Source organism: Osmerus eperlanus, chromosome 4, assembly GCF_963692335.1.
Source record: "Osmerus eperlanus chromosome 4, fOsmEpe2.1, whole genome shotgun sequence".
Classification (NCBI taxonomy): Eukaryota; Metazoa; Chordata; class Actinopteri; order Osmeriformes; family Osmeridae; genus Osmerus; species Osmerus eperlanus.
This window is the reverse complement of record NC_085021.1, coordinates 17,129,553-17,148,631: the sequence shown is the minus strand read 5'-3', so window position 1 is coordinate 17,148,631 and position 19,079 is coordinate 17,129,553. Positions and strand designations below refer to the sequence as shown.

At 40.1% G+C, this 19,079-nt stretch overlaps 1 long non-coding RNA gene across 1 annotated transcript in view; it reads right to left on the bottom strand.

The window, feature by feature from the left end:
- The window catches only part of LOC134018321 (uncharacterized), a 50,731-nt gene extending 32,590 nt beyond the window's left edge, over positions 1 to 18,141 (bottom strand). The window contains exons 1-2 of the long non-coding RNA XR_009929917.1: positions 18,026 to 18,141; positions 16,862 to 16,910 (exon numbers count right to left, since the gene is read on the bottom strand). This is a non-coding gene — a long non-coding RNA (uncharacterized LOC134018321). The remainder of the gene's footprint in view (positions 1 to 16,861; positions 16,911 to 18,025) is intronic.
- Between the last annotated feature and the right edge of the window lie 938 nt (positions 18,142 to 19,079).

Here is a 19,079-nt window from a genome sequence, read left to right as displayed (position 1 = left end):
GAAAGAACTTTCCTCCCAAAACACAATACTTACATAATCAAGGCACACAGTATCCTTTACACTAAGCTGCCAATCCTGTCAGAGTTAATAATTCTAAAATAAAAATGAAGACAGGTGAATATTTTTTGCATGGTTTTTCCTCTTATAGGAAATAAAAAGCATATGTGGCTTGATCAAGTACTACACTCTGATACGTTATGACAAGTGCATCACATGTTTGTGTATTTTAAGATTGCTGTAGTTCCTGATGCAAATGCACAGCTGTCCTGGGTCTTCACCTAAACAAAGGCACTTTACCCTACTCAGCTCTTCCACAAATGCATAAATGTCCCCGACTATGCTACTCTACAATTCATCTGACTGGTCTCAGCCTGTCAGAAGCCATTTTAAATCACACTAAATGTTTGGTGTCCTGCAAAATAAGTTATTGGGGAGTGAATGTTGTCTTGATGCCTTTAGGCCTGTGTAAGGAACATAAATACTGTATATGTTTTGCCAATTGTTTTTCATTCACTGCCTCTATTGAAGACCATGCTTTCACAGTGTCTCAGTTTAAGATGCATTGACATGGATTTGGGAAAGTTGTCTTTCCACGCATAGCATGGTGTCATCATAGCTAATGAGTTGTGTTAGTTGGGACCACAGTAAATGAAAGGCCAAAGAAAAGTAGAGAAAATTATATTATAACCTTTCTGTGCCATCCAAGTAGTCTTATACCTATTAAAGCAACAATACTTATTAATGAGGGGAAAAAACAGGAAAAAATACATGCCATGTGGTACTGTGCACATTGGCAAAATATTGTGGTATGGGGAAAATTATAAAAAAAAGGAATAAAAAGATAAGTGTAATTTTGTAACAGTTTCAGGCTCCTGGCATTTAATACCGGTGAGGATTTTTGTTACCTTGGCAACAGAGCATCCAGCATTGCAGAAGCACAGCGGCTGAAACCATCTTAGATATTTTGTATGAGATTGCATACATGGGGACAGGTGAATGGAGAGTGTTGTCGTCATTTTAAGTGACATTATTATCTGATAGACATGAGATGACACTTAACGGATCCAAAAACCTTTAAGTGGTCTCCAACTCTCGCGTATGATGTACAAATGTTATTAAATGATGATACAGTAAATACCTCAAAGGCAGTTCAAGCATGGGGACCGTAAAGCTAACAGCTTGCATGATCAAACTATTGGGTTCTATTCATTTGTGCAGTATGAAAGCTTAATTGTAATGGATGCCTTAGGGCAGCAACCAAACTGGATCATACAACACAAATTATCAAAGTGCACCTTAAATTACAACATTTCAAAAAGGGCCAGAATGTTTAGCCGTGGGTAAAGATGACTAAAATGACACATTACCACAGCGGGCCAGGCACACAGAGAAAGCAACAGACCCCCCAGCCACAATAATTCCTAATGTGTAGTGTAAATGTAATTTAACTGGCTACAATTTGGCCTTTGTCTCCTCGGAAGAGCTGCTGAAAGGTGTTTGGGACAGCTCAGTGTTTCCAATGAGGGTTAAATATTAGCACTATGTGAGGTGGCTTGAATAATTATTACACAAACTAGGCCCATTCAACCAGAGAAACTTCCCTTACAGACACCAAGGGACATAATTTCCATAGTGACAATCGTCATCCTCCAAGTACTACTAGTCTGTTGTATCATTCCGCACAAAGATGCAAAAGGGATCCAGGGACTTCGGCTTGCAGTAATGGAGTTAAGATGACTAATCATTTTCTCATATAGGAGATGCTATTGTTGTTTGATTCCTGAGGATATGTGTCGCACATATCAACAGTGAAGTGGATGCTCCCTCCTGACTGGAGCCATCTGTTGGTCCACAGGGCTCGTCTGTCACAGCTGAAGAGGAGGCCCCAGAGCTGGGCTGAGTGGCTGGGAGGGCCCCCTGGTGTCTGTTCCCGGTCCCTGGATGGACAGCCCCCCCAAGCAGGCCTTCCTGCTAATTACAGTAAAGCCATGCTGTGGTTGCAATGAATGCACCACCACCCCACCCCACTATTCCCTAATCTTGTCATAGCTGCTATCTCACTTTACTCTTATTATGGTTTTACCCAATCCCAGTAGGCCTTTCCATGACCATTGCACTACATACATACATCATTTTCTACTTTTATCCACCATTGCAAACCGCCATCCCCTTCACTCCTTCACCACTTCCAAGTAGAACATGTCATGATCATTGTGCTACATAAATATATAAATGTGGGACCAAGCTGACCCAGTTGATATTATTTTCTCTTTACAACTTGGAAATGTTCCCCGAAAATTGGAATAAAATACATTATGAGAAGATGATTTATCTGTTATTTCCAATGGCCTCTTAATTTGTACCTATTTAAACAGACAATGCCGTAAAACCACCTAACTGTACAGTAGTTTTATGACGACGAATGAATGAATACATAACTACAAACATGACGAATGAATTGACTGATACAAAACCTTGGTTGCATTCATTTTACACAAATGTTTTCTTACGCAGCGACCTGTTATTAGATCCATAGTGCTGGGACAAACACTTATTACACCTTTAAATCAGGTCTTAATTCATGGTTATGGTTTTGGTTTGCATTGAGGGTTGGGCTTTCTCTTCCGATGGTTAAGGTTTAGGCTTCTGGTTAGTTTAAGAAAAATATTCTCCATCTCTACTTTGTCCAACCTGGGAAGTGTCCGTTTTAAATCCAGCTTTCACTGTCCATATACAGCACATTTACACAGCTCATATAGCACTTTTGATAGCCACACATACTATAACACAATGAGAGTGTCCCTCAACAGTACCTCTCGTATCTCTCTGCTGAGGGGTCATGTGTGTGTCTACACGGTCCACAGTCTGTGTCAGGGGAACATGAGTATGTCACTCATGTCAAGTCTGTCAGAAGAGAGGATGTCTGCTTTCTCATCATGCCAAAGGAAAGTCCAGTGACATCTGCAAGTATGCTCCAGTATTCCCAAGCATACTCTACTATACACATATTTCAGTCACCCTGAGTCTCTTAGTTTTATATCCAAACCAGATGAAAAAAGTACTTCACACTGGTGACTACTTATTATATCCCCAGATGTCAAAAGTACTCTGCCTTTCAGAAAAGAGAGGCTGTCTCTTCGGAGCTGGGGTAGCCTCTTGGCTGGAATTTAAGAGCCTCGTGCTCTCTCCCTGAATGCTAATCATGTTGTGTTTGATTCTTGCATAGCTGAAACCTGACTGATGGTTCAACTATTAAATTAAAGAGATGACAGCTGCTACTTGGGAGAAAAGCTATCCCCCTCATACAATCTGTGCAGTTTCAAAATGGATGAAAGCATTATAAGTTATATTTTCATGATTTTATAAATGAAGCGAGAGTCACACTTTTTCCAGGTTCTTCTTGTGCACAAAGGAAACCCCTGCTGACAGTTGACAGTTGGAGTAGAAAGGAAATTCACATACAGTGATTAAAAAACGAATGTATCCACTATTGTCAATCTTAATTTCATTCATTTTAAGTACTGACTTAATAATACCTTAAACTTCTAAATCTACGGCTTCAAAGTGGAGAAGATTCCACAAGGACGACCAAAGACCTTGATGCGTAAGCCGATTTTCTCCTTAGCTTCAATCCTAATTATGCTTTAGTGAGTTGTGAGTGTGCACTGACATGAGTCTTTTGTCTGATTGTTTTCCAGATGTAATTTCTTACATCTAATCTGATGAATTAGCAAGGTCCTATCTTTGTAGTTTTATGGTAAAGCAGTATGTTTAATTACATTCAATTGGTGATGTTTCTTAATTAAGTACCCCTCATTGTTAATGTATATAATGAATACAATGAATTTAATTATATTCAATAACAATTGATCATTTGACAAATCTAATTGTGTTTATTGTTCAAGTGATTGATGACCAGACAGACAAATGCAAACTGGATTTCTCTGGTCTAGAAGGGTATAATATCTATACTTGCTCTGAGATGGAGGTTGAATTTGACAAGTGACTCATGGTGGTTTTGGATGCCCTAAAATGCAAAAACAATTAGTTAATTTGTCACGCCTAAATTCCTGTGGAAAGATGTTTAAAATTCCCAAGATATAGGGACTGTGTATTGGGAACTAATTACACGCTTATTACCAAGCAATTAGGAACACTAGAGCACATGTGTGCCCACTAAGAGATTTTTTAAACTTTTCATTCTCCTAAATAATGTATCAAAATTAGGGATTTACGCATTGTAACTCAGGTAATAATATATGTACGACACTGCAGTACTTGTGTAGGCAGCTGGTATTTTGTCTTTTCCCAGCGTAGTCAGTTTAGGGTGTGTTGTACTACACGTTCTAGGTCCTTATCCACTGTTCTGTGCTGCACTATTTTATACTAGGCTCAAAAACGGTCCATGCCGGGTCCAAGTGCATGCTGGGTAACAGTTCTGATTGTTTAGCTACTCTTCTCTATACTTGATAATGGTGAGCTCGTACCTCGGGTGTGAATGAAAGTTTTTTGACATCTTAAATCAGCAGAATTATATTAGAAAGAAACGATTGTTGCCATCATTCCATCGTGACAGATTACATTATGGAGTAAGACAAGTCTCACAAGGAACTCTTGCTCACCCACAAACACTTCCAGAATGAAGGGGCATTTGTACAGTACAATCCTATTTGTAACATATACGGATGCACTGTTGAAGAGGTTCTCACCTGCCAGAATTCCAGGTGCAATTTATTCTGGTCTGTTCTGAGAAATCACTTTGATTGTTATTCACTTGTCTGTTTGCATTTTGAGCTACAGCCCTGAAATTAGTTCTACTGGTTTGTATGTGTGTGTGTGCTAGTTGAAAAGTGAAATATTTTTTCGTGCCTTGGATTGTCAGGGGAAGAAGACAAGATAACATTGGTGAAATAATTATACCTTGAAAAGTAGCTAGATTATTCTATTGTTGTCACTCAGGCTTATGTTTATTTTCAGTATATTATTATTTGTGTTAGATTTTTTGTGTTTTGCCCCATTTTTGTCTTGCGGTTGCTATAGAAACAAACTATGAAGAGGCATCACTGATTTTTCCAGACATATTCTGTCAGTGCTGTAGGCCTAGCAGTTATGTGCAGACTGAATGCTCTCTTTTCACCATACTCTGTTCATTATTCTTTTTGTCCTTCCTTCCTTTTTTCTCCTGAAATAAGGGATAACCGATTGAAAGGTAGAATCTGTAATCTTTCATGGAGTATGATTAACTGAAGTTCGGGAGGAAGATAGCGCACCAAGACTGCTCCTTCGCTCCAACCAACTCATACGCATCAGCCCAGTTAAAGCACGGAGGAATGCGACCAAACTCCCCGTTTTCAATTACGAGTTATGTTTAGTCTCTTCCATTCCTCTGGTCCTTGTGCTAGCATGTTATCGTCACCCTCCCACCCTTCCTTCTCTGCTTCTCCCTGTCATCTATCCAGGCTTCCCGGGGGATCTGCTTGAGCTGCTGCTTGGCCGTGACCCACTAGGACTCTCCGCCACACTCTGAGTTCAATGCCTTTTAAATATGCATGCGCCCTTCACATCATTCATTCCCGTGCATCCCAGTAATCACTCTCGTCCCCTCAGGACCCCAGGCCTGGCTCTGCTACCAGCCTCCACCAACCGCATCAGGCTCAGCTCTGCTACCAGCCTCCACCAACCGCATCAGGCTTGGCTCTGCTACCAGCCTCCACCAACCGCATCAGGCTTGGCTCTGCTACCAGCCTCCACCAAATGCATCAGGCCTGGCTCTGCTACCAGCCTCCACCAACCGCATCAGGCTCGGCTCTGCTACCAGTCTCCACCAACCGCATTAGGCTCGGCTCTGCTACCAGCCTCCACCAACTGCATCAGGCTTGGCTCTGCTACCAGCCTCCACCAACCGCATGAGGCTTGGCTCTGCTACCAGCCCTGCTTCAATAAAGCAGGGCTGGTAGCAGTACTGAACTCGTGAATTTCTTTTATATAGGCATTGAGAAACTGAACTCTCGCCACACTTCTTGTTTGTTATTTGTCCCTCTAACAAATGTTAAATCTATTCATCTTTTTTTGTCACACAGGTTAGCCTGATAAAGTAAATACTTTACCTTATGGTATGATAACAAGGTCTGGGGATGTCTTTATAAACTTTACAGTACTCAGATCATGACATCAAGATCTTTTTTGCATCTATTATTGCCCATTTGTGACCTAACTATGCCCTGTAAGTGTACAGTGTGATGCTACTGCAGAACCAAGTCATGTCTGTTTTCACCCCCAGATGACCCTTTAATTCATTCTAATGGTGCGTGACAGTTGGCTTAAAGGCCTTATTCAGCTCCCAAAATAAACACATGCATGTTTAATGGAGAACAATAAGAGGTCAGAGTGCAGAGCAAAAAAATCTGATGTCTGAAACAAGTCTGCTGTCTGATCTGCATCAAGAGTACTTGAAATCCCCAGGAGGAACATTAAACATAAGAAGAAGGATGTAAGATTATGATCCAGTACAAATGCAGACGGTAAAAGACCCTCCACAAATACAGTCTTTACTCAAAGACAGGCTAGCATGAAGGAGATTGATGTCCTGCCCTCATGGCTAACTCCAGCATGTCATTAGTCTGGCTAATTACATAATAATGACTACATTTTCCCTTACAGGGCGATTGAAGACACACGGTGCAGCTTTTCCATGCCAAGAAAAGGCAGTAGAGCTGACAAAGGGGTCTGAATATGGCACTGCCTGCACTTCCCTCTTCTGTACAATGTCTCTGGAATAGCACACACAACAACTATTAGTTTTCACAACAAACCATATGCTGTGAGACTGTCTCAACATACAAAACAAATGTACAGGTATAGGTAACTTAGGTCTAAGGGGCTAGACACTTGAGAGAAGAATAACAATCCAGTTAGTTGCTTGGCAGGTAGGGATGTAGCCGTGTCATGGCTTCAGCATTTAAGCAGTCTGGCACACAACAGCAACAGTGTGCTCTATTTGGTGCTCTCCTGGCGTCAACATGTCTGACTTTGTTAGAAGCAATGTACCATGATGTTCTGCCAACATGCTGTTGAGTTGCCTTGACAGTCTGTGGTTGGTCAGCATTATAAAGCATATAGGAAAGGCATGTACTGTAAAAGTTTGGGAAGTGTTAAAAAGGTAAACGTGTGTAACTCTTTTCTTAGTATTTAGTGAGGAGACGGTGTATGTGGTGAAAAAACAAATGGCTCTCAGTTGGGTTTGGGAGGGTGTGCCACAAGTAACTAGCCCATCAAAATGTTGGGTTTGATTTATAATTTTTCATAAACAATTTATTGAAGTAAATTCAATCAATAAACAGGTCAAGAATATATTTTACATAACGTGCATTGCATAATAGGATCATTGAGGTGAAGAGTGCTTTTGCATCACAAATGTAGCATTTTAAGTGAAATCTTATGTGACAAGTGCATCAACAAATCATTTAGTATGACCTGTTTCTACATAAACTTATAATTACTTCTGGGGTAAGAAAAAAACTGGGTTAGGGTTATGGAAAGGAAAGATATCACATAAGGCTGTACATCTGGCTTAGGATATCTATGAAGGAAAAGAGACCGAAAGAAAAATTTTGATTCATTTGTAGTTGTCCTATATAGTAAATATATGTAGGGACCCGATGCTGGTGTTGATTCAGCAGGTTTGTTCTTGATGATTCAGCAGGTTTGTTCTCACATTCAGTAAACCCATGATCTATGACCCCATGTACCCTTTTATAGTATGTGTACTGTAGTAGTGCTGTGTTGCAATAAATATGACCCCATTTTACAAAAATATGCAATCTATTTTTATCGTCACAAACACTATTTTAAATGCAAGTCCTTCTAACCTACACTACTGTCAATTTCAAGAGTTACATCACTGCCCTTTCCAACATACAGTGTACACACATACTCATCTGTCAGTGTTGCATGGTATATTCTTATGTTATATAAGATATTTAGAGCATACGATAGAGTTGTACTGTAGTTTAGATCCCATTAGCAATGTCTGGCAACACTAGTATCAGAATACATCTGTTCCAAATATAGTCTCTTCATCTTTTACCTGCAAGCAAAGTTGTTAAGAATATTATGTTTGAGCTGGATGGATGTAAAAGGGTTTTTCAATATACAATACCCAATTAAGGGATGGGTGAGAAGAAAAAGGCATCGATACAAATAATAAGAACAGCCCAGTACATTTCCCAGCTCCATTCAGGTCTCTGGCAAACTAACTCCTCTTAACTGATGGAGGCTCTCCCTTGAGACTCATCAGTGGTAAACCACAGAAAATGACTTCATAAGCAATTTGGAAAGCCCTAATTGCCTCTTTAGAAACCAGGGGTGACTGTTATTTTGTGCACTAGGGTGAAAAGAAATGAGCTGGGGCTAAGATAAAAGGCAAGAGGTATTGGTTGGGTTGTGTATGCCTGTCTAATACTGCATATTACTGATCATCTGGAGTGCTCTAAGGTCTTTATTTTAAGCCCTAGTGGCAATAAAAAATTGAGAACTACAACCAATTTTTATGTGAACTACTCCTGAAACAGCAAGATTTCACACGTTCCACACCTCCTATGAGTGTTGGATACATGCTGGATGCAATTGTCAGCATGAATATTGAGTTTGGATGCGATGTGCTAAAATAATTGTGTGTAATGGATGCATTCATGTACATGATTCACTAAATGTTCATTAACAAAAGATATCCTACCATTTTAAAAACAAAGATAGCTGTCTTAGAAGAGCATCAAATAAGAATTGAGAATTGAATCAGTTTATAGCTAAATGGTTCAAAGGTCATAGGGACAGGCTTTTAAAATAGTCATTTATGTATTCCATACTGTTTGTTTTGAGTAGATTTGTATGCATCTTTGAATATGATTCACTTTTCATGAGCTGAATACATCCTAACTTCCCCAACCATAAGGTAAATATCAGACGGTGAATTTTGTATCCTTAAAACAACAAGCAAATTTAAATGTTTTACAAAGCAACTAAATGATTATGCACAAAATCAAACATTTCAAATGCAGGCAAGTCACACATCAATACACAAGTAGCAAAATCTTGTCCCATACACTACAGTACCAAATGTTGTGGCCAGAAGTGTTTTCTATTTAAATGCAAATGAAGTCAACGTTTAGGGACCAGTGTCCTCGGCCTAGGTGATCAGATTCGCTTTCATATCTACCAAGAGATTTTGTTAGCCATCCTAGTACTTTGTAAATGACCCACTGTGGCTTAATAGTAGATGAATACATTTGTAATTTTAAGTGGCATTTTACTGAGGAATGAGACCAAGGTGGACCAAGACCAGTCAAGAGCACAGTATGCATGCACAAAACATTGATTCTGTCTTTACTTAGGGAATATCTACAACTGTTACAAAATGATTTGTAAAGTATGCCTCTGAAACAAATGGACAAATTTGAAGGCGACCATCTACAGTATGGTAAAGTGTTGTTGCCTGTCATGCATGTGATGAGATTCACAGTAGATGCATAGACGTATGAATTAACATATTTTGTCTCGTCTAGTACTGTAAAGAGATTTTTCCTATGGAGGAAAAACATTCACTGCAATGCTAATCATTGCATCCCCTGTTGCTCTCAAGTTTATCCCCAGCCAGGCTATCATAAAAGAGGGCCAAGATGTCTTGGGAATACAACATATAGAGAACAAAACATTTAAACTATCTCTCTAAGTGCACTGAACTTAAAGAACAGCAGTTGATGCTGCTACCATGGTGACAAATTCTTGTATGGCCTCAAGGTAACCCGTGCACCCTGTTCCCATAATTTGCGAGTTCTGTGAGGTAGAACGGCCCACCATCCCCCCTTCACCCAAAAGGCAGCATGGATAAACCGAGGACAAGGGTCTCCAACATCTTTTGCTGTAGTTATATTGCAATAATTCCCCTTTTTTCACGGTTGAGGGAGGGGATTCTCGACACCCATGGAGCATGATGTTATCCTGCCTCGCCAGCTTTTCGTCTCGAAAAACTTTTCCCCCTGGATCCTCTGGAGATGTAATTACTGTGCAGCCAACTTGTAAGACCCAGAGATCCAGGGAATACATTCCCCACACAACCATTCCTTGTGTTTATTTTTAACGGCTTTCCTTCACATCCAGTTCCTAGTCCTACAATGGTTTCCCCCACATTGTGTCCATGTTGTTGTGTTAATTAATTGAATTGTGAAGCCTTACCAACAGAGAAGGTATGTAAGTTGTTTATGTCAAGCATTGAGTCTAACAAGTGAATAGAGTGGTGGCTGCAATGCGCTTATGCTGGTAGTCAAGATGAGGGGGAGGGTTTTCTTCTTGTCTGTGCATGGAAGGAAGAACCCTAAATCACCTTCTCATTGAATGTCAAATCGTCCACGGATGTATAGTGTGCCATATTGGAAATGGCAGAATTAGTCCAGCTCTCACTGATGCACCCTGCATGCAGCTTACATATTATGCACCTTACACGCGTCAGTGTAGATGTATTTTTCAGAATTTGTGGCCAAAGCATTTGACTGATCCATATCTCAGGGTCAATCCATTATTGCATGGAGCTTAAATCAACCCCACCCATCCGATCCAACCATACAAATGCATGGTTTACAATTTGGGAATTACATTTTTTACGAATGTACTCCAGAAAATGTGGACTACTCTTTTTATGGAATACTATCCCATTTCACTTGGCAGACTCAAGTATTGATTTAAGCATTTAAGTATTTTATTAAACCAGTGTAAGCATTCATCTTAGGCTATCTGCCTGGAAAGGCATAAGCTTTGATAAAACAATAGTACAGAGCTGCATAATATTCAGAAGGTATAAAAGCCAGTAAATGCTTACTGTTCATGCTATGTCAGTGGGGGTCAGATGGCTGAGCGGTTAGGGAGTCGGGCTATTAATCAGAAGGTTGCCGGTTGGATTCCCGGCCGTGTGATATGACGTTGTGTCCTTGGGCAAGGCACTTCACCCTACTTGCCTCGGGGAGAATGTCCCTGTACTTACTGTAAGTCGCTCTGGATAAGAGCGTCTGCTAAATGACTAAATGTAATGTCAAACGTGTGCACTATAAGGAGGCATTAGGCCTCATTCACATTGAAAGCTTACCACAAGTGTGGCTAGAACATAGCACAAATATGACAGGACACATCGTCAAACATACCATTTCTAGCCAGCACAGATTCTCAATGAGTGTCACCACCATAGCCAATACCATACCGTATAGCTTCATCCAGATGCTGATCATGCCCACACTAGAGTCGAAATGCAGGCCCTCTGAGTGTGTATTAATATGTGAAGACCACCTTTATAAACACAGCCAGCTATGCCACGAAAAGCCACTGTAGTTCTTCGATGGCGTGCATGGAATCCATACTGAGGAGTGAGTTTAACCAATTCAACTCAGTTACAGAAGCAATAGAAAAGATCAGTGTGTTTCATGTCAGATTGGCACATCAACAACTGAAGGTGGCAGAAACGAATAGGACTGGTACCAATGCTGTGTTTCCTTCTGACACACACAAACACATACACAGAATCACAAGGAAAATTCTCAAGAGGAAGCTCTCAATATGCTCCTTGATCTTGCGGCTTACATAATATAATTAAGCAGTTTAAGCTGGCTTTATTGATGCAAGCAGCAAACGCTGCAGTGCCTTAGGGGGGAAAATCCCATCAGTAGCCTACCCCCCACCCAACACACACATACATGCACACACATACACACAATATACACACATTATGTGGATTGCGAAATCTCTGGAGGAGCTGCCTGGATTACCAGCAGGAATCAGCTTCTTCCGGTACTATAAAGCTCTTGGCCAGGAGCATCACACCCTGTCCACAATGATGCAATTCAGAGGTAGGAGGATGACAGTTCAACTGGAGTAAACACACAGACTGCAGCATCCATTTCATTTGATCATTTCTCAACCATTTGAATTATTTAAAGAAAATGCAACAAAAAAGGGTGTAAGGCAGAGAGGGGTGTATTACAGATTCAAGGGTGAGGGAGAAATATAACAGCAAATCAACCTCTGAGTGCTGCATTTTATAGAGTGGAATGCATTATTCATTATTAATCATTGCTGACCGTGATTGCAAGAAAACAAATTGCAAACTGGTATAAAATTGACAACAAATACACACACACACCGGGGTGAGTAAACTTGCTAAAGGAAGATGTAAATGCCGCTTTTAAATTGGAAGGAAGTCTTTTATAATTGGCAGCGGACAAGAAACATTAGAAATAAATGTATTTACTTACTCAAAACATCCAGTGCCAGTGTATTGTGGGGCCTGTGTAACTGTATGCTAACTAGGTTTGTATTTCAGTTTGCAAAAAAGTCAAGTCCCATTTGCTACCAGCCAGCGGTTTGCATTGAATTAACCATTACTGTTGTGACAAAGCACCACAACTCTACCAACTCAGCCTTCAGATTTTCAGGTTGCCAGTTGTTTGAAGACCTGTGAGCCTTGGATCCAAGTTTAGACCATGACTTTAGCACCAAGACTGATTTGACGTCAGTAAACTGCAATTAAATCCTGTCTAGCCATATCTGTCATGTTTTGGATGTCTGGTGTCACTAATCCGAATAATGTGTTAAAGGGAGAGGGTGGGACCAGGGGGAGGTTGGGTCCCCCAGGCCAAGAAGTCCTATTTTGGTCTTGTAGAGGAATTAGGCCCCATAATGTGTGAATGCCTTGTCACATGTCAGGGAAAATGAAATCCCTTCTCATGCTACTCCGGTGGAAAAGAATGGTGCCCTACAAAACAGTAAAGAACATACTTCGGGTACAATTCTGGATTCGGTTGCTAAAATGGTGTTCTCATGCTTTCTGACTTTCATTGTGCTCATCCTCAAAATGTATGGTTGTACCCTTAACCACTTGTCGTTTGTACCACTCTCTGAAGCTTTTAAAAAGTATATTACAGAAACTGTGCATGGTCACAGTGACCATGTTTCAATGTATTACTACACCAACATGGTACAGTACTAATACAAAACATGTCACACAGTAGTTACACACTTGATATGTGTGAGGTACAATGCCTAATACGCCAAGCAATTCTGAAGGATTAGAAAGGTGCTTTTGAGGCAATGATTGTCAAGTATTACACTTATTACAATCCTGATCCTTGAAACCAAGAATCATTTAGTTAATTCATTATTTGGACAATGACACGTTCAGGATAATGACGTCGGCCTAGATTGAGAAGATTATCATGGATAGGCTCGCTATCTTCTTTATATATCACAGGGCCCCTGTTTTAATCTACAGTAGGAAATGTGAGAGCTAGAAGTTGTGTTTGTGAATGCTATAAAACAGGATGATAATCCACACCATTCATTATTTAACTTTTAATTGATGGTGTGCTGTGTTTTTGATAAAGAGGATGTGGATTGTTCCATCAGCAAACAATTCACAAATCATTTTGAAGCCGGGTTCTGGGAGGGAATGTCGGGACAATAATTAACAGCCAGCCTCAGAGGTGTGTGTGAGCCAGGGGGCGGGGAGAGGGTTGTCTCCTGACAGCATTGTCATAACCGCTCCAGCTCAGACCAAACTGCTTCATTCTGCTTCAAGGCAATTGTCCTGATTCCTCCCCTGTCATATGGCCCCTGTCTAAAAATATGTTCTGAGGTCATTTGCCATACCTATTACAATCAATTCCCCCCCTTCCCTCCCCCCTGTCTCCCCCAACCCAACCTCAACCAAGCAGTTTAGGCTTGGAGCCACCACAAGGAAACAAGGCTCAGGAATCAAGAGGGTTATTGGATATAAGAGAAGAATGAGAAGGTGAGAGAGGTCATGATAACTAGGCTATAGTACAACTCTGAAAACCTCCAAACCCTAGATTCAGTATGGCATCAAAGAGATCAAACAAAGTCAGTGGACTTGACTTTATAAAGTTAAGCTTTATAACTTAAAATGCGAGTAAATACTCTGTTTTATATCCTCTTGTCCACTTCATATGTGAGCTGATGATGGAACATTAACATACAGGAAATCATACAGAGATAATGCTCACCACTTTATCTTACAAATTATCTTACCCATAGCCTGACAACCACCATTTTGTGTCCATGTGTGTCTGCATTACAGTAAATGTCAGTAGCCAGCCATACCCCATGTGCAGGATCAGTCATCAACCAGTGGGGAGTCCAGTGCCACCAGAATGCGGACGAATATACACTGACTAGCACATACTGACTGTCTCCTCTCAAGTTTTCTTCTTCACTGAGCACTGGGAAACACTGTACAAAAAGTACAATGTCTCCTAGAGACTAAAGTTGTGTTCCATTACAAAAATAAGGTAAGTGCCACATTGGTCAACTCCTACATCACCACAAGTGGTTCCATTTAGGCCAGTCCCCTGGAGAGTCCAGCCATAATGCTCGACTGGAAAGTAAAGGAAATGTTTTCTCTGTGACAGACACAGTGTGACTCAATCCTCAGTAGAGCATTGGCCTCACCACAACACCTTATGCTGCACGCTCAACAGAAAGCAACAGCTCCCGCGCTGTGCTAACATTTGACAAGTTCATTTACCCTTCCATATATCAGTCTTAATTTGGTTTTATGTCTCGGAACATAATTAATGCCTGTCGTCGAATCAATCTCTTGCTAAGACGTGTTCAATGGGATGAGGAACATTTAAACAGGCACGGATCAAAGTACATATTTGATACTGGCATAGTCTGCGTTTTGTTGCAGGTGTTATGTGCTATTAGTGGACATGATAGGCTTGTCAGCACACATTGGTCCTGTTGGATTATAATAATGGCTGTCAGTTAGTGTAACTGTCCTTCATCATGATCAAAAAGCAGGAAGGTAGGGAGAAGTCACTGGGTAAAATAAATATTTTATAGAAATCTTGATAAAAGGCCTAACAAGATAAATTATTGAGGGAACAAGTCTCTATTGAACTGTACCCACGGTGTACTGTTAATTATTTACCCCCGCACTTAACTCCAGATACCTCATCAGTGTATGATGTACCTGACCCAATGACTTCTGACCTGTCCAAGCACCCTCCACTGGTGGTGAAATATGACCCCTCCATGACAGATATTGATTCTGGGGGAAAAAGATGACAGATTGATGTCAGCTCCGAGAAGCTTTTTTTAGAGACCATGTCTGGTGGTTTAGACTGAGCCAAGAGTCCTCATGGGACAAAATGATGAATTTCTCCCAGATGGATCAAACTCATTAGAAACCAAATCATGGTCAGTTCCAGATGTTCACCAGTACTTTCTGTGCTTGACCACAAAGGGGATATTCTGAGATACTAGCGGGTTGAAAATCAGATTCCATTATAATTATCCAGATTAATGCATGGCGTTAAAACACAGGATTATGTGGGCATAATCAATAATGTAATTAGCTTTTAATTAGCCACAACTATGCTAGATTAATTCCTCTAACGCTATAATCATATTTTACAGTGAGGGAAACCAGAAAATCAATCCAACCATTTGAATGTCATTAGGGGGTATATACTTTCATCAATCTACCTATTGTGTACTATTGTGATAACATGTTAGAATGGCATCTGGGTTTTCAACACAAAAGTGAATACATTTGGTTGAATACAGTGTACATTCAGTAGGTTAGTTAGGTTAAGCAAAACAGAAATATACAAAATTTGATCTTAGCAAATGGCAACCCATTTTGTTTTGCTACTCCTTTTCATTTGGTTAAGCCTAACTAGCCACACAAATGTACTACATTGCAAGCATAACCACAATTTTGTCAATATAGGTGACAAAAGGATTGACAATAGGGAATTTTACTAATTGGCTGTAGCATACTAAAAACAGAAAAAGACAATAACCATGTTTTGTTCAAATATGACAGATTCTGATTCAAACCTTCTGACCCAAGAGTACAACTTGCAACCAACACAAACAGTCACTTTGTCTTTTTTAATACAGTTCATAAGCATGGGATGGTTACTTAAAAAATATTTTTCAGTAGTCTATTCCTATTGGATTTCCTATTGGAAATCCAACATAATGAGAAATAAACTTGATTATTTTGTTATATTAGTTTATTTGTATTTCTTTTAGCATAGGGAACCAAGAATCATGTCCACACGCATCTCAAACCAGGACATAATGTTCTTGTTTACCCACAATGGTTTCCCGCTGGCTTGGAGGTTTGGTAAATTTTTAATTTTGTCCTTTGAAACACATCAATAAAGTGGATTTCCTAATTAACCTTGTTGTGTATGCAGATTGAGGCTAGCGACTGCCTAATACAACACTGTGTCACCAATGTGTTTTCTTGTTTATTAAGGCCCAGTTACTTGGCCTGAAACATTAGCTGTATGCAACAAGTTCTATGAGGATCTCTTCCCAGAACCCTGTATGCACAACATCCTCAAGAAAACGTCCAAACATATACTCTAATTGGTTAATTCCTCCTGCTTTGCCTGTGTGGTGTGTCTCTGTTATTGAGTGTGTGTAACAAAACTTCCCTCTCACAAAAGAAAAGAGTAAAAAATATAACACTGGGCTGGTACCTGAAGATATCTCCCACCCACCTCTGAGAGGTGAGGCTTACCTTACAGTCCACAGTGCGAGAGGTAAGGCTTACCTCACAGTCCACAGAGCGAGAGGTAAGGCTTACCTCACAGTCCACAGAGTGAGAGGTGAGGCTTACTTCACAGTCCACAGAGCGAGATGTGAGGCTTACCTCACAGTCCATAGAGTGAGAGGTGAGGCTTACCTCACAGTCCATAGAGTGAGAGGTGAGGCTTACCTCACAGTCCATAGAGTGAGAGATGAGGCTTACCTCACAGTCCACAGAGCGAGAGGTGAGGCTTACCTTACAGTCCACACAGCGAGATGGGCGTTCTTGGCCTGTATCGTCCTTTCTGTCATCGGCAAAAAAACTCAAGTAAACCCCAAATTAATGTTAAAGTGTAGCTTTACTGTCTCTGTTGTAAACTATGGCTGACAGACTAGTTCACTGACACCCACAAAGATACCTATAAAGCATGTTCAGTATTCTTAGAGTATCTTCATTATGTTTTTAAATATTTTCCGTTTTTAAATGATGTTCCTTGTAAGATGAACCTTTGCTAAAAGCCAGGATGAGACAGACAAAACTCTCAGACAGGGTGGTAGTTAAAAAAATTGGACAAACATTGTTCTAGAGGCCGTACTTGATTAATTAAGTTCACATGCCGGTTGTACAGTGTGTCTATAGGTAACTTTTAGGAAAAACCTTTACAAATGAACAGTTCAAAGTAGAGTGTGTTTACATGCCCTCTTGAGTTATAGGATGGCAGTCTGTCATGTTAAGTCTTGTTCAACAGTAAACAACAGACAACAAACAACAACAACAAAACAGACAGGGTCCATTAATCCATTAATCCCAAATGTGGCCTGTCACAACCCGAGTTATGTTGAAAAACTAGCACTTGTCTAAAGATCTACAGTAGAAGTTGTCAGTTACACTTTTCAAAGGGTTAGACTGTCAACCCTTACAGTGAAACATTCGTCCCTGGGAGAGTTAGTGGTCTCATTGAAGTTACAGCCTTGTTTTTCCATTTTTGAATGAATACCTATGTTCTAGGGGCGAATCCCCTAGAACAGCCATTACCGACCTTTTTGCGGCCCACTTGCATAGGTCAAATATTTTTGCAGCTGCCCAACACATCCATTCACTTAATTCACACTTATCACATGTTTAGCAACACCAGGGGAGCCAAACAGTTCACTTTCACAGATATCTCTCCCTTTTAAAGGTTTTGTTAGAAACTGAGACAGACATGTTACATTACATTATCTATAGAGAACAAAAATGACGGATCCATTATTTATGTGAGTTAACATTAACGACTAGCAAGCAAGCTGACAGATAATTGAGTACATTAAAATGTAGCTAAAAATTGTTAGCTAGCCTAGCTACAGTACTGCTCAAATCCTAGATAGGTAAAGCTAGCCTACCTAGCTACTTTTACTGTGTGAGTTAGATAAACCTTACCTTTGTAATTGTCAATGTAGCTCACAACGTACAATTTGAAACCCTTTTCTCTCTTGCTTGAAGGGCAGCAACATAGACTCCTATGTACATCGTTGATTGTAATTTTGGAAATGTAATGTAAATATGTATGATGCGTGCATAGTGGATTGAAGTTAAGGCGGAAATGTCAGTTGGTCTTTCGTCAACGTGCCAAGCGTAACTATTGGCATATAGGTCAAGATGAATTAAAGGCAACATTTTATTTTTAAATTAGTAAGAACTTAAATAATCATTTACAAACAGTACATATAAATATTTAGATATTTATTCATTTTTCATACTTTTCATTGGTTTGGTGGCCCACCTGTATTACCCTAGGTAATACCTGTATTACAGGAATCGCTGCCCTAGCACATCGAAAGGGAAGTTTATTATAAGTGATGCATGATATTGCTAGGGAACATTCTGCGTATTTTTTTTAAGGATTGAGATATTGCTTGACCTCCACAAACATCTCAAATGTAAAAAGGAGAAATCTATAGGCTCAAGAGGAGATTTAAGTGACACCTGCCACACATGCGTTAAGTAAAGCGCATAAAGAGATAGTTATTGAGTGACACCTGAAACCTGAACACAAATTGGGTTAAGCATGGCAAATGAAGACTGACACTGGAGTGTCAATATCCACTTGTGTGTGTGTGCTGGTGCATGTGTACAGTTTGTGTGTGTGTCTGTGTATGTGCATGTGTGCGTTTGCGTGGTAAAAATTCCAATATACAACTTTATAAATATATATATTCAAAATCTTTTTCTGAAAATATTTTGAAAATATTTTTTCGAGGCTGCAGAAGTGAGGGCTGCAGTGGTTGCCTCTAAGTCTCAGTATCTGCCTACTATCTAACAGATCTAACAGACTGGTCTCAGGTCAGATCTATCAGACTGGTCTCAGGTCAGATCTATCAGACTGGTCTCAGGTCAGATCTATCAGACTCCCCTTTTCACTGCTGATTAGGTTGGATTTCATTCAAATAAAGCGACAGCCTTCTGTGGTAGAACATTAGGAGAGAAAAAAAAA